General features: G+C 46.0%; 1 pseudogene; it reads left to right on the forward strand.

The window, feature by feature from the left end:
* The first annotated feature begins 873 nt into the window (after nt 1-873).
* Nucleotides 874-1718, forward strand: LOC100351575 (small ribosomal subunit protein eS1 pseudogene; annotated as a pseudogene).
* The last annotated feature ends 14372 nt before the right edge of the window (nt 1719-16090 follow it).

Consider the following 16090-nt stretch of genomic DNA (forward strand, 5'->3'; position numbering starts at 1 on the left):
GACAAATTAATGGAAACAATTAAATTTCTCTCAACAAAGCAATTTATACAATGAAATAGAACAAAGAAATTAAAATAAATCTATTAAATTTACATGTATTAACATAGAGGGAACTAAAAAACAATGTTGAGCAAAAATTGCAGATATACCAGATGCTACAGATGTCATACAGGTAACATTTTAAAATCCATGAAAGATACTGCATATTATTTATGGGTCCAGTGTAATAAAACTACACATATGTGGATTGGCTACACTCCAAATACAAGGGAATGGTTGCCTCACAAGAGGGTGGAAAATGTGCATCAAAACAGAAAAACAGAGAACTTCATCTGTAATAATAACAGTATTATTAAATTAAAAATAAAATATGATTACATTAATTGCTTGAACGAAGACGTTGAAGCAAATGTAAAATATCAGCATTTATTCATTTGGGAGGCTGGAGCATGGGTGTTTGTTATATTACATATCATACTTTCAAGCATGTTAATTTAAAAAACTACAAGCAAAACAAGAATATATGTTGGCCCAGCCACCAAAAAAAAATTAGGAATGCACTTAGTACTATAAAGCACTAGAATAAAAGTAGTGCATGCAATAACTTGAAAATTTAATGAGCATTTCAAAGCGGTGATCATTTTGATTTTGATCAATTGAATTATCAAGAAAGCAGACAGAATTAACCAGAAGTAATGAAAATGAGCAAATAAAAAAACTGAGTAAAAATATATACTAGATTTCATTGAATGAAAAGCCATTACGGTCCAATGTGTCATATTGTCATGTACCACAAGGGGGCACAAGGTGGAGGCAAACATCAAGGTAGGGATGAACATCACTGCAGGTATGCAAATACAAAATTAAAAATGCATGAAGTGTGGCTCTTTTGGCTCTCTGGGCACCACCACCGTGGTTGGTAAGAACAAACACCTTACAAAAGGTGGCAAAAAGGGAGCCAAGAGGAAAGCGGTGGACCCATTTTCTAAGAAAGATGGGTATAATATGAAAGCACCTGCTATGTTCAACATAAGAAACATTGGAAAAACACTAGTCATGAGGACTGAAGGACCCAAAATTGCATCTGACAGTCTCAAAGTCGTGTTTTTGAAGTGAGTCTTGCTGACCTACAGAACGATGAAGTTGCATTTAAAAAATTCTAGCTGAGTACTGAAGATGTTCAGGGCAAAAACTGCTGCCTGACTCCCCTGGCTGGATCTTCCCTGTGACAAAATGTGCTCCATGGCCAAAAAATGGCAGAGCATGACTGAAGCTCATGTTGATGTCAACACTACCGATGGTTATTTGCTTTGTCTGTTCTGTGTTGGTTTTACTTAAAAAGGCAACCATTAGATACGGAAGACTTCCTGTGCTCAGCACCAACAGGTCCGCCAAATCCAGAAGAAGAGGGTGGAAATCATGACACGGGAGGTGCAAACAAATGACTTGAAAGAAGTAGTCAATAAACTGATTCCAGACAGCACTGGAAAAGCATTGGAAGGCTTGCCGATCTCTCCACAACATCTTCGTTAGAAAAATAAAGATGCTGAAGAAGCCCAGGTTGACGTTGGGAAAACTCATGGAGCTTCATGGTGAAAGCAGTAGCTCTGGAAAAAGCCACTGGGATGGAGACACGGGCTGAAGTTGAACAAGCTGATGGATATGAACCACCAGCCCAAGAAACTGTTGAAAATTTAGACTTTAATAGTGACAAATAAAGTCCTATTTGTGATGGTTTGCTTATGAAAAAAAATGAAGTGTGAATTAAAATCGACAAAATGTAATCGGCTGGTGTTCTGGATTTCCGTTGCAAATTAACCCAATAAAGAAGGCACAGAACCTTTACAAGAAAACCTCTCTGAAACGCTCATGAAACGAGAGTTAAATAGAGAGAAACTCCATATTTACAGTTGGTGTGACTTAAAATTGCGAAGAGTCCACGTCTCCCTCTATTAATCTGTAGGTTTAATGCAATTATCAGCAAAATTCCAGTGAAGATATTTAAGAGATGTAAGAACTGTATTCTCAAGTTTATATGGAAAAAAGTTGAAAGCAATTTTAATAAAGAACGGAAGAATCATCAGAAACTGCTGCTCTAAGAGCTTGCATAGGCAGAGGATGATCGGACCCAAGCAAGAAGCCCAGAAGTTTGATTGATATCGACAGATAATCAAATTTGCCAGTGCCTGAGGCCCTTTCAGCAAGCAAAAGGGGGAAGGGAGAAGAAGTGAGTGCATTCAAAGGTGACCTTGTTCACTTGGGAGAGGAAATCCTCCCTAGAGAATTTTGTCTCCCTCATATTATTCACAGTGTACCACATGGCCAAGCACTGCTGCAAGAGAACCTGAGAAAATGTGTGTTTAGGGCAGGGTCCGTGGCTGACCCAAGCACAGCTGGAGTTCCCGCTACTACAGAAGGAAGGAGGAGGGTAGACTGAACACTAATTAGGTGAGTCTGCTCTAAGGGAAGACCTCATCTTCAAGTAACAAGTAAACAACAGAACCACCAGTGTACACAAGTCATACGGACTGATCATGAAACAGGATTGGATAGAGTAGAACGAGAAGGAATAAAATAGAACAGAAAGCTCAAAATTGACACATGTATTAGTTGATAGACATGGCCCCACAAACCAGCAAAGAAGACATGAATCATTCAATGTATGGTTTTTGGAAATCAGCCCATTGTATGTAGAAAAATAAAGTTGGAACTTTGTCACCCATATATAAAGGTGACTTCCAAATGGATGAAAGACCTTGGTGTGAAAGATAAAGCCGTAAAGTGAACGGCAGTATACGTTAAGAGATTTGTTTACTACTTTGGGATGAGGAAGGACTTCTTTTAAGATCACACGAGAGGAAAAAAGGATAAATGGATATGACTACATGAATACTATGGATTTCTATTCAATGAAGGATACAATAAGTAATATTTACAGTTGGGTGACAGGGAGAAGATACTGTCAACATTTAAAATGGATGGGGGTTAATATTTAGTAGCACTATCCAATAGAATCTTCTGTGATGTTGAAAATGTCCTTCTGTATTTCCCAATATGGTGCCACTACCACATCAGGTTATGCACACTTGAAATGGAGTAAGTGCAACTTAAGAACTGAACTCTTAATCCTAATTAATTTATATTTAAGGAGCCACATGTGGCTGATGGCTGCCTATTGAACAGTGCAAAACTACAGTATGTACAAAGGTGGCCATCATGATGTTGCCATGACCATAGAAGTGGGAATGGAGGAGTAAAATGCAGTGGAGGTACATTCTGGAATACTCTGCTACTCTCAGATGTAATTAGCCTGTACTACATACAGCAACATGGCTAGAAGTTAAATCTAGGGCCTCGTCTTTAGTGCAGTGCAGTGGGTCAAGCCTACCTGCAATGACAGCCTGCCATATCAGAGCACTGACCCAAGTCCCAGCTGCCCTGCTTCTCATACAGCTCCCTGCTAATGTTCCTGGGAAAGCAATGGAACATGGCCCATGTGCCTGGGTTCCTGCCACCCATGTGGGAGACTCAGAGTTCTGGGCTCCTGGCTTCAGACGGCACCAGCCCTGGCCATTGTGGCCACCTGGGGAATAAACCAGCAGATGGACGCTCTTTCTCTGTCTCTCTATCACTCTGCCTTTCAAGATAAATACATATTTCTTTTTTAAAAAGAAATTAAAAATCTAGTGTTGATGAGGAAGATATGAAGTAGATTTACATGTGTAGTATAAGCCTACTAATATATGTTCAAGGTCAACACATACAGAAACAGTATTGTATCTTCAAAGATGCTTACGTATATCCAAAGCCATGTACCAAACATGATATTTTTGGTACCTGTGAAGTAAGGGTGAAAGGACATAGAAAAGCAGGGATGAAGGAGAAAAAAGAGAGGACAATGACAAAGAAGAGAGATGACATGCCCTCCGTGAAGTAGGATTGTCTTGGCCCTCTACCCTTGGTGCCATGGGAGGACAGAGGAAAATATGGTCTGGTGCTTGAATTTCCTGGGTCCTTCAACCGCTATTTATGAATTTTATTAATACTGAGCATAGTTTTTTATTTGACAAGGCAGAGATCTCTCAGCCACTGGTTTACTCCCCAAATGCCCACAACAGCCAGGAGACTGGAACTCTGCCCAGGTCTCCCATAAGGGTGGCAAGGACCCAAGTAGTTGAGGGATCACCAACTGTCTCCAAGGGTGTGCATAAGCAGGAAGCTGGAACAAGAGAGCGGAGCTGGGCCTCTGCTCTCATATAGGATGTGAGCATTCCAAGTGGTGTCTTAACCCCTTTGCCAAATGCCTGCTCCCAGGTACTGGGCATATTTTGAGCTAAACAGAAGCAAATTCTGGGTTCTGCTGCCTCTGTCAGAGCTTCCTTTAAACATCAGCATGTTTATAACTCATCACATGTGCTCTGCGAGTTTCTGTACTCTGCACCAGCTGCTGTTGCTTTTGCACACCAGACTATTTGATGTCCCACTGAAGGATTTCCCTAAAGTTCAGGATGCTTTGTGAAGCCTGTATTGTAGAAAATGTCTGAATGTTGAGTGGAAACTACGGGAATTGATGAACAAAAAGGCCAAGAAGAACAGAGCCTGGGACAATCTGCAGGCAGTCGGGCACAGCTCTGCAAGCAGGTTCATACGCTGTCCTTGCAGAAGAGGGTCTCAGCTGTGTGTGTCCTTTTATCCCATGCACCTGAAGTGACTTTCAGCATTGTGTGCCTGAGCCTGGAATTTCATCCCTAATAATTTTGAAGAGTTTTTAAATTCTCACTCTCCCTCCACCTTCTTCTCTGTTAGAATTGTGCAGGAATAGATTTGGTGTGTGTGGTGGCGGGGTGGGGGGAGGGGAGTTCTTTCTGTGAAAGTTGATCTTATAAATCATTCCCAAATTGAAAAGCGTTCAGAGCTGAGAAGTTGGACACTTGTATTTTACTACACTTTCCAGACGATATCAACAATCTTTGTAAATTATCTTCTTGTGTTTTACTGTTTTCTAAAATACATTAATGACTACCCCCAAAATAAAGTGTCTAATTACAAAACTATATTTTTAAAGGTGTATTTGTTTACTTGAAAGGCAGAGTTATAGAGAGAGAGGGGGAGGGAAGGAGATGGAGAGAGGGATCTTCCATCCGCCGGCTCACTCTCCAAAAGGCCACAATGGCTGGAGCTGGGCCAGTTTGAAGCCAGAAGCCAGAAGCCAGGAGCTTCTTCCAGTTCTCCCATGTGGATGCAGGGGCCCAAGGACTTGGGCCATCTTCCATTGCTTTCCCAGGCCATAGCAGAGAGCTTGGTTATAAATAGTGCAGCCAGGACTTGAACCAATGCCCATAGGAGATGCCAGTGCCACAGGAGTTGCTTTACCTGCTGCACCACAGCACCAGCTCCCAAAGCTATATTTTTAAAATAGTAGAAAGGAATATCCATATGGACTTCCACACCACAGACCAACCAGCAGTTACTTCATTTTATCGCATATAAAGCTTCTTCTCCAAATAAGAATGAGTCTTCACCCCTGGCAACACTGACATGTTAACAGAAATTTTATGTATGGGAATGCCTTTTCATTTACAATCCCATTATTATCAGTTACCACCCTACCTTCAAAAAAATCAAATTGAAATCTAAAACATGGCTGACAAAGGCTCTTGAAAACTTGAGTGTTATGGGCCTTTGATGCAGTGGCTAAGACACCATGTGGGACTCCCACACCCTGTATCAGAGTGCTTGGGTTCCAGTTCCAGACTACTTCCAATCCAACTTCCTGTATTATGCATGACGGAGTCAGTGGATGATGACTTGTGTCCCTGTCACCCACACTGGGAAACTTGGGTTGAGTTCTGGGCTCCTGGCTTCAGCCTGGCCCAACACCAGTTCTTGTACGTATTTGGAAGTGAATGGAAGATCTCTCCCTCTTCCTCTTCCTCTCCCTCTCCCTCCCTCCCTCCCTCCCTCTCTTTCTCTCTCTCCCTCCCTCCCTCTTTCTGCCTTTCAAATAAACACAAATAAGTTTCAAACAATTAAACAGTTTTAAGTATTTAAGTTTCAAAGAACAGATGAGCTTTAGCAGTTTGATTAATATCAAACTCAGAATTCAAAATACACGCACATAAATAAACTTAGTTTCTTCACTGAAAACATTGTTTTTGCATTTTCCAAGTATAGTAAAGGAAAAAGGTCTGGAAAGAATCCAATCCATGGCTGAGTTTTGAAAGATTTCTAGGAAATGTTTTCCCCTTGGCAGCCTCCAGAACTTGAGAAATCAGTTACAACACTTGCACCAAGGAGAATCTTTGTGGGTTTTGTATTTTTTTTTTTTTGGTTTGTTTTTTGCTCATTGATGAATGCCATTGGCCACATATAAGAGTACATATGATACGCAAAGATACAAATATGAAGATACTTCAAAAGGTTAATGGAAAAATAGAACTAGAAGTTCAGGGATTGGTGTGGTGGTGCAGAAGTTAAGTCACTTGGGACACCCACATCCCATGTCACAGTGCCTGGGTTTCCAGGTCTGCCTCTGCTTCCCACCCGGCTTCCTGCTAATGTGTACCCTGAAAGGCAACAAGTGAGGGACCAAGTAGCTGCTTCCCTGAGGGACACCCTCATTTAGTTCTGGACTCTGTTTCCCCTCACTATTGTGGGTATTTGGAGAAAGAGCCAGTGGATGGAAGTCTTTCTGTCTGTCTCTGTCTCTGTCACCCTGCCTTTCAAATACTTAAATAAAACTTTAAAAAAGCTTTTTTTGCAAAAAATTTTTAAATCCACACATATAGAGAGTCTTCCAAAAGTTCATGGAAATGAGTATTATGAAGGCTATGCATGGATTTCAATTTTTATGCACTAAAATTTATTTTAATTCCACTTTCCACGAACTTTTGAAGTTCTCTCAGAGATGTAAGGTCTATATATTTTCTGCTGTGTGTTAGGCAGTGTTCCAGGCCCTGGGAATGCCATGCCCATGAGCCTTTATAGTGCGTATGATCCAGAAAAGGAAAACAGACAACTAAGGCATCATAAGCACTCCACTAAGGCAAGTAAGACACACTGGGGGAGCTCACAGCTGACTACACTGAGTTAACAGTTCAAGCAGGCTTGCTGGATAAAGAAATAGGCAGAGCACTAAAGGTGAGTCAGTCTCATTCCTATGAAAACAAAAGCATGAGAGGAATGTGTTCCATGCATGGGGTGTGGTGGGCAGGCAGGGATGAGCAGGAGATGAGGTTGAAGGGAGAAAGTTACAAACAGAGCATGAGATGAGGTGGATACTTTAGAAGCATCACTGTGCCTGCAAGATGGGTGTGGGAGACAAATAACTGCCAGAATCCACAGGCTGAGCTACAGTAGAGCAGTAAGGATAGAAAGGATTTCCATGACAGAGAAACCCGCAGGCTGATGAGCTGTTTGGAGCAGGTGGGCTGGGAGAAGAGCAGCTGAGCCCAGACCTGAGGTGAAGCTTACACACAATGCTGCTAAGCAGTTATGTGCCAGGCCACTGTGTTACTCAGGCTCTCTGACACTAGCTGCTGTTACAACCTACAATCTTCATGGCTTAGCCCAGTAAATATTTCTTTCTCTCTCCCCTTCAGTCCAAAAGTGGGCTGGGAGGTAGCAGGTTCTGTTCCACACAGTCAGTCAAGCAAGGATCCAGGCTGACAGGGGTAACTGGTCTTTAATTCCTAAGCCAAACAAGGGGTGAGAGATTAGGTAAAGGAAGCACGTTTGCTGTGCCTGGCTTCACATCAGACAGAACACTTTGGCTCCACTCCTGGCTCACTGGCCAACCCGCTAGGGAAGCTGGCAAGTGAGGCTGAGCTGTGAGCCCACGAGCACCAGGGAACAGGCCTGGGTAGCCCATGGCGTCATCTCTGCTCTGGGCAGCAACCAAAATGGATGCAAAACGGAGCTCCAAATTGGTAGATGCCATTCGAGTGCAGAAGGCTTTGTTTGCACCCTCACTCTGGCCTGCAGGGAGTCCTACGGGAGTGCGTGTTTCACAGCTGTGCATTTTCACTCGCACCTGGGCAGGCCTCATCCTGCCGCACAGCCCTGGGAGTCACCACTGTCTGGCCTCCCACAGTTCTGCCACTACATTGGCTTTCCCCGTATTCTCTCTCAGCAGACTGTCTACTGTCTCAACCAAGAGGACCATACTATCCAATTGCTATTCAACCAATTGCTCCAAAACTCATGGAGTGAACAACCATTTTCCTTGCTTCTCGTGGTCTCTGGGGGTCCAGAACTCACTCAGGAGAGCGTGGGGGTGGCCACAGCTGAGGCCTCTGATGGAAGACGTGCTGCTGTGGGGGTGCAGGCATCTGAAGCTTGTTCACTCATGTCTGGGGTTGGTGCTGCTGCCCCCAGGCCCTCAGCTCCTCTTCACGGCAACCCCTCCACATGGGCTTTGTGCTCAGCCTCACTCCTTCCCCAGCGGCGGCCTGGCTGGGTCATCCTCCACCACAAATGAACGAGCGACTAAACGACTCAATCCCACGTTGCCGTTAAGAAGCCCTCTTCTTGCCCAGCTCCTAGCCCACTGGCACTTTATCTCCTCCGTAAAAGCAACTCAGCCATGGCGAATTAACGAGGCTTCTTTGTGTTCTCAGTGGCAGAACTGAACTCGCACTAGTTCAAGTGGACAAAAAATCATTGTCTTGTGAAAGTGAACAGCACCGGGCTTGCAGGGATTCAGTCATAGCTGGATTCAGGCATCGAGAGGAGACCTTTCCCCCTTTCCATTTCCTGGCTCTGCGTACACTCAGCACGGCTCTCTCCTGGTGAGCAGAGCGCCCCCAGCGTCGCCGCTCCGATGCTCTCCAGCCCTTGTGATCTCAGGAGACGAGCTCTCTGTGTTCTCCTCTTAGCATCCCTAAGCAGCCTGCACGAAGGGTTCTGGGCCTCCCCGGCTCAGCCGCCCCGCCTGGGCCAGTCGCTTTCCAAGTAGATGGGAAACTGCGATCGCCCAGCCTGAGCTAGAGGCAGGTGGCTGGCTGCTGCTTCGCTAGTTCCTGACTAGAACAGACAAGGACTCTGATACCGGGAGGCAGGGGCGAGCGGATGCAAAAGCAACAGCCGTCACCAAAGCTGGCATTTTTAAAAATTCTTATTTTTTTTAAGAGCCAGAGAGAATGAGATAGTGAGACACAACAAAGAAACAGAGACATACCCCCTGTATGCTGGCTCACTCCCCAGATGGCAGAAAGAATGGAGCTGGGGCAGGCCAAAGCTGGGGTTGGGAACTCAGTCCAGGTCTCCCACGTAGTGCTGGGACCCCATCACCTGCTATTTCTCAGGATCTGAATCAGCCGGAAGCTAGAATCAGGAGCCAGAGCTCCTGATTGGAGGAGGAACTCCAATATGGTATGTGGGCTTCTTTGTTTATTGGTTTTAAGAGCTCTTTATTTGAAAGGCAGAGTTACAGACAGAAAAAAAGAGAGATGTCGAGAGAGAGAGAGATCTTCCATCCTCTGGTTCACTCCCCCAAATGACCACAGTGGCCAGGGCCAGGCCACGTCAGTCAGGAGCTTCATCCGGGTCTCCCATGTGGATGCAGGGTCCCAGTCACTTGGGCCATCTTCCACTGATTTCCCAGGCACATTAGCAGGAAGCTGGACTGGAAGTGGAGCAGGCAGGACTCAAATCAGCGCCTGTATTGGATGCTGGCGTCACAGGCTGTGGCTTAACCTGTCATACTACCAAGCCAGCCCCAGTAGGTAGGCTTCTTAACTGCCAGATCAAATGCCCACTCCAAGAGTAGAATATTTTAATTCCTCATCAGACTGTGGTCTGGAATCTTGGTAGAGCTGAAAGGAAGAAAAATCAGCTTAGGAAAACCCAGGGAGCAGCCTCCTGGGCTCCTGGCTTTCAAGTGGGATGCCTGAAGCATTTCCATGTCCTGAGCCTGAATGTCACATTCTTTCCATGTCCACAGCCTCCCTGGGGTCCTATCTCTGGACTAGCATGGTTTCCCTTCAGTCTTTACAGGGCTTGCAGGTCTCCAGGGGAAAAGCGAAATTTAGTGTGCAATCTCCTGTGAATTAAATCACGGAGGAAAACAGCCCCCCTTAGCACATCCTGTTGGAGTCTGGGCTATAAGTACACGTGTAGGAGCTTTATGGCCTCATATCACAACTTGTATTAGCAGTTCCATTAACATCGCCAGTCATGAGCCATAAACTTAACTGAGTGCATCCTTGGACTCTGATCAAACTCTCTAGCCACTGGTTTTCCTATAAATCTTGCAAAACACGTTTGTGTAAAATAAGTTGCAACTCACTTGGTTTTGGCTTAGCCCCTGCATTGTCTAAGGGTAGGACCATAGCTGCTCAGAACTGTGGGTCCCAGGTCCCAGGACTCGGGACTCAGGGCCTGCGCTTCCTTTCCCTCTTTCTCTCTGCCTCTTAAATAATTTTTAAAATGTAAGTGCAAGCTGTCAGGAACATCTGGAAACCTGTATCAGATTCTGAACCTAAATTATTAACAAGATCTCAAAATGACTACACTGAGTTTGTGTCCTGACCGTGGTGTTTTTTGTTTGTTTGTTTGTTTGTTTGTTTGTTTTTTGACAGGCAGAGTGGACAGTGAGAGAGAGAGAGACAGAGAGAAAGGTCTTCCTTTGCCATTGGTTCACTCCCCAGTGGCCGCTGCGGCCGGCGGCTGGGGCACCGCGCTGATCTGAAGCCAGGAGCCAAGTGCTTCTCCTGGTCTCCCATGTGGGTGCAGAGCCCAAGGACCTGGGCCATCCTCCACTGCACTCTCAGGCCATAGCAGAGAGCTGGACAGGAAGAGGAGCAACCGGGACAGAATCCAGCGCCCCGACCGGGACTAGAACCCGCTGTGCTGGAGCCGCAGGTGGAGGATTAGCCTAGTGAGCTGTGGCACTGGCCCCCATATTTTTTTTAATTTATTTTATTTATTTGAAAGTCAGAGTTACACCAAGAGAGGAGAGGCAGAGAGTGAGTGATGTCTTGCATTCATTGGTTCACTCCCCAGAAGGCCACAACGGCCACAACTACACTGATCCAAAGTCTGGAGCCAGGAGCTTCCTCCGGTCTTCCCATGTGGGTGCAGGGGACCAAGGACTTGGGCCATCTTCTACTGCTTTCCCAGGCCACAGCAGGGAGCTGGATCAGAAGTGAGGCAGCTGGAACTTGAACCTGCACCCATATGGGATGCCAGCACTGCAGGCAGTGACTTCATTTGCTACACCACAGCACTGGCCCCTGACCATATTTTTTTTAAAAGATTTATTTTATTTATTGGAAAGGGTTACAGAGAGAGGTAGAGATAGAGAGAAGTCTTCCATCTGCTAGTTCACTCCCCAAATGTCTGCAATGGCTGGAGCTGAGCCAATCCAAAGCCAGGAGCCAGGAGCTTCTTCTGGGTCTCCCACACAGGTGCAGCAGTCCAAGGACTTGGCCCATCTTCCACTGCTTTCCCAGGCCATAACAGAGAGCTGGATTGTAAGTGAGAAGCCAGGACTTGAACCAGTGCCCATATGGGATGCTGGCTGTGCAGGCCAGGGCTTTAATCTGCTGTGCCTCAGTGCTGGCCCCCCAATCATATTTTTAAAAGCAGCACTGCGATATTCTGATGAACCTACCAGGAGAATGTGTTGATATCTTCAAGAACATTAAAAAAACAGCCAAAGGAAAGTAAATCTTTATTGATGTACTGATTTGAGTCCCATTGTCAACTCCAAAAAGTTGAAAATCCTTAAACTTTCAGAGCCCAATGTGGCCGTAGGTGGGCTGACCCAGGACAGCAGGTGTTGATGGGGGAGATGGTTAATAAAACTTCTCACAGACAGAATGGAAAAGAGTGGGCAGAGCTAATCTAACATCCAGTTACAGGCAGGCACCATTTGGGCTGCTCTTTAAAATGAATTCACTCTGGCCAGCGCCGTGGCTCACTAGGCTAATCCTCTGCCTGCGGCGCCAGCACCCCGGGTTCTAGTCCCGGTTGGGGTGCCGGATTCTGTCCCAGTTGCTCCTCTTCCAGGCCAGCTCTCTGCTGTGGCCCGGGAGTGCAGTGGAGGATGGCCCAAGTGCTTGGGCCCTGCTCCCGCATGGGAGACCAGGAGAAGCACCTGGCTCCTGGCTTCGGATTGACACAGTGCGCCAGCCCTAGTGGCCATTTGGGGAGTGAACCAACGGAAGGAAGACCTTTCTCTCTGTCTCTCTCTCTCACTGTCTAACTCTGCCTGTCAAAAAATAATAATAATAAAATGAATTGGCTCTGACATCTTGAACAGAGTCACCTATCAAGGTACAGTGAGCTCCACTTAGCACCTTAAAGGTCACCAGCACCCAGGAAGCCAAGACTCCTGGGTTCCCGCTTCCAGGATCTGTCCCACAGCTCTGAGCCCAGCAGAACCCTCCCTCCACCTCCCTCAGGAGCCGCAATTCCCTCTCTCCCTTCAGTCTCTCACCTTTCCAACCCAACAAGTGACATGTCTGCCCATGCATGAAGCTTTTCTGGCCCCCCAGTATACATGGCCTCTATAAGATAATATTGGATGTGAAAGTTACTTATTTATGTGCAAATCCTATTTTTCCCACCACACTAGGATCTTCTGATTAAAAAGACTGTGGGACCTGCTCTTAAGTTCTGAGCTCTCCCTGGAGGCTGTCATGTAACAGGCACTTAAAAAAAAAAAAGATGTATTTATTTATTTGAAAGGCAGAGTTATACAGAGGCAGAGGCAGAGAGAGAGGTCTTCCATCCACTGGTTCACTCCCCAGGTGGCTGCAATGGTCAGACCTGTACCAATCCAAAGCCAGGAGCCAGAAGCATCTTATAGGTCTCCCACTTGGGTGCAGGGGCTCAGGACGTGGACCATCTTCTATTGTTTCCCAGGCCATAGCAGAGAGCTGGATCAGACGTGGAGCATCTGGGATTCAAACTGGCACCCATATCGGATGCTGGCACTGCTGGCAGCAGCTTTACCAGCTACGTCACAGTGCAGACCCTGTATTAGGCACTTTTAATTAATGTCCATTAAACAAATCATTAACGGTGTCAAATTCATAAGTACACCCTAGAGTTACACAGTAACTTTGAGAGCACCCCTAAATGATCCCTTTGTATTGTACCTAGAGCAATCCTGGGAGATTATCCCATTACAAGGGTAAATGTTTGGCTGAGAGTAAGCAGTTAGTGACAGGGCTGTCATCAGCACTGTACCTCAGAACTCTTGGGACTGTATTTTATGGTCACCTATCTCGGTGACTTCGTTCGTTCCCTCTGCCAGGGACACCTCGTCTTGACAGCACAGTACCACCAGATCCTGAGCTTTCTGCAAGCCCAATGCCAGGGCCATTCCCAGACCACTAAAGGCAGCATCTCTGGAGGTGGGGCTCAGGAGGAGAACTTTTCAAAGTTCCCCAGAAAATTGCCTCATGCACCAATGCTGAAAACCACTGCTCCGAGCAAACCTTTTAATTCGACTTCCTGGGCAAAGGCCCAATGCAATCAAGATTCCACCTCTCAGATCTCAACCGTTACCTTTCTCATCCTATGGAAGCTGTGGGTGGGGAGGGGGGGAGGTTCATCAGGAGCCCGGGGCAGGCTGGGGCGGTCTCTGCTGCTGACCTGCTGTGTGACTTGGGAGAACATTCCACACTTTGCACAGCCATGGCTTCAGCGGCATTTTTGTGAGACGCAGGTGCCATCAGTGGAAAGTCTAGTGAGCTGTCTGTAGTCAAAGGCTAAGGAAGACCCTCTGGCTGACGGCCGGCTGCTGGGCGGGGCCTCGGTAGCACAATGGAATCATGGGACCTGCACCATTGCAGCAGTGCTCTTGTGCATCACAATTTAGTTTCATGGAATGAATGATGTCTCAAATGCTCATGAATTAGAAAGCAACAGCACTGTGGTATACAGAGGGAACGTCCACCTAGACACCTGAGATAGGCAAGCTGTGGATACACTCAGAGAACATGCCGAAAGTGAGTTTACAAATAACTTAGATAAAATAAACCTTTAAAAAAATAACTTGGACGTTTAAAAGAAACCAAAGTCACTGAGAAATGAAAAGGCATGAACACTGAAAAAAGTAAACTTGATGGAAATGTCTTCCTATAAACTGGTTTCATATGTCTTCCAGCAGATGAGACAAATGTCCGTTGCTAGCAACTTCTTCTCATAGATACTTTAAATGACATGTAATAATTGTACTGCTGGGTGGGCTTGAAAGTTAAAATCTTTAATGAGATTACTGGAACAAATTTTAACTTCTTATAAAGAAACAAAAGCACCTATTAATGTAAAAAGTTCTGAGGTAGGTATTTGACTTAGCAGTGGCCACGCCCACATCCCGTATCAGAGTTTGATATTCGATTCTGCTGCTGCCAGGATCCAGGAACTCCATCAGCCTCTCGGACAACTGGCAGGAATGCCAGTACTTAGGCCATCATCGGCTGCCTCCCAGGGGCATTAACAGAAAGCCAGAGTAGCTGACACTCCAATCAGGCACTTGTAGGGGATGTAGACATCCCAAGCAATAGCTTTAAAAAAAAAAAAAAAAAGATTTATTTTTTTGAAAGAGTTACACAGAGAAAGAGAACGGAGAGGCAGACAGAAGAGACAGAGACAGAGACGTCTTCCATGCGCAAGTTCACTCCCCAGTTGGCCACAACCGCTGGAGCTGCGCTGATCCAAAGCCAGGAGCCAGGAGCTTCTTCTGGGTCTCCCACGTGGGTGCAACGGCCCAAGGGCTTGGGCTATCTTCTACTGCTTTCCCAGGCCATACAGAGAGCTGGATAGGAAGTAGAGCAGCCGGGACTCGAACCAGCGCCCATATGGGATGCCAGCACTTCTGGCGGCGGCTTTACCCGCTACACCACAGTGCTGGCCCCCCAAGTGATAGCCTAACTCCTCCCCTGACGTGCACACGGACAGGCTCCCTGCACGGCCACCCCGGTTCCCATGAGCTGCCTCCTGCCGATAGACCCTTCCTGGAACTGGTTTCCACCGGCAGCTGGGCCTGACTTTTACATGCTGTCTTGCTCTGGGTCTAGAGTGGTGATTTAATGACAGCAGGCGGTGCTTCTACTGTTTTTGGCTGAGGCACCATGAAAAACGTGAACGGTGCCAGGTTTCAGGGAGAGAAGACTTACACTCATAAACCTCGAGCCTTTCCAATCGGGAGAAGAATAGAGGACCAACAAACTTTCTGATTGCATTTGGTTCAGTTCCCAGGCAGCCCCTCAATTTTGCACCTTCATTCACATACTGCATTCTAAAAACTGACATCAAAATTGTCTCAGCATAAGTGATTCGTTTACATAAATAATCCAAAGAAATACACAAAGTTACTTAAGAAAAAGGTCTGGAGAGATATGGTCAGGTGGAGAGAGCTGCAGAGTTCTGGGGGTGAGGGGGTCCCACAGTCCATTTTTCGCTTTCTTACCAAGAGGTGCTCATGCAGGAGGCTGCTCCAGTGAGCTGAGTGCATTCTGTCCTCTGAATTTTCCTTCACTTCTGCCAGGTTAGCATCATCATAGCCTGCAATTATCAGTAACACTTTTAAATACATGATCTCCATCCAGTCCAATGTGGTCTGAAGCTTCATTTTGGAGCTCTTTATAAACAATGCATTTCAAAGAAATCTATGTCTTTATTTTAAATGAATATGATTTTTATACTTTATTGAAAATTCATTTATCTAAAAGGCAGAGTTGCAGAGAAACAGAAAGAGAGCAATCTTTCATCCACTGGTTCACTCCCCAAATGGCCACAGCAGCCCAGGCTGGGCCAGGCCAAAGCCAGGAGCCAGGAGCTTCATCTGGGTCTCCCATGTGGGTGGCAGGGACTCAGATACTTGACCCATCCCTTGCTGGTTCCCTGTATGAATTTGCAGGACCTGCAGTCAGGAGTCAGAACAGAGAATTGAACCCAGGTGCTCCAGTATGGGAGAAAGGAGTCCTGACCGGTGTCCCAATGTCCTAGCCAAATGCCTGCCCTGAAAGACATTTGTTAAATGTTTACTAATTTCAGAGGAAGAGTGACAGAGAGAGAGGAATTTTCCATGCACAGGTTCACTTCCCAAATGCCTGTAACAGCAGGTGCAGAACCA

This window comes from Oryctolagus cuniculus, chromosome 3 (genome assembly GCF_964237555.1).
Source record: "Oryctolagus cuniculus chromosome 3, mOryCun1.1, whole genome shotgun sequence".
NCBI lineage: Eukaryota > Metazoa > Chordata > Mammalia > Lagomorpha > Leporidae > Oryctolagus > Oryctolagus cuniculus.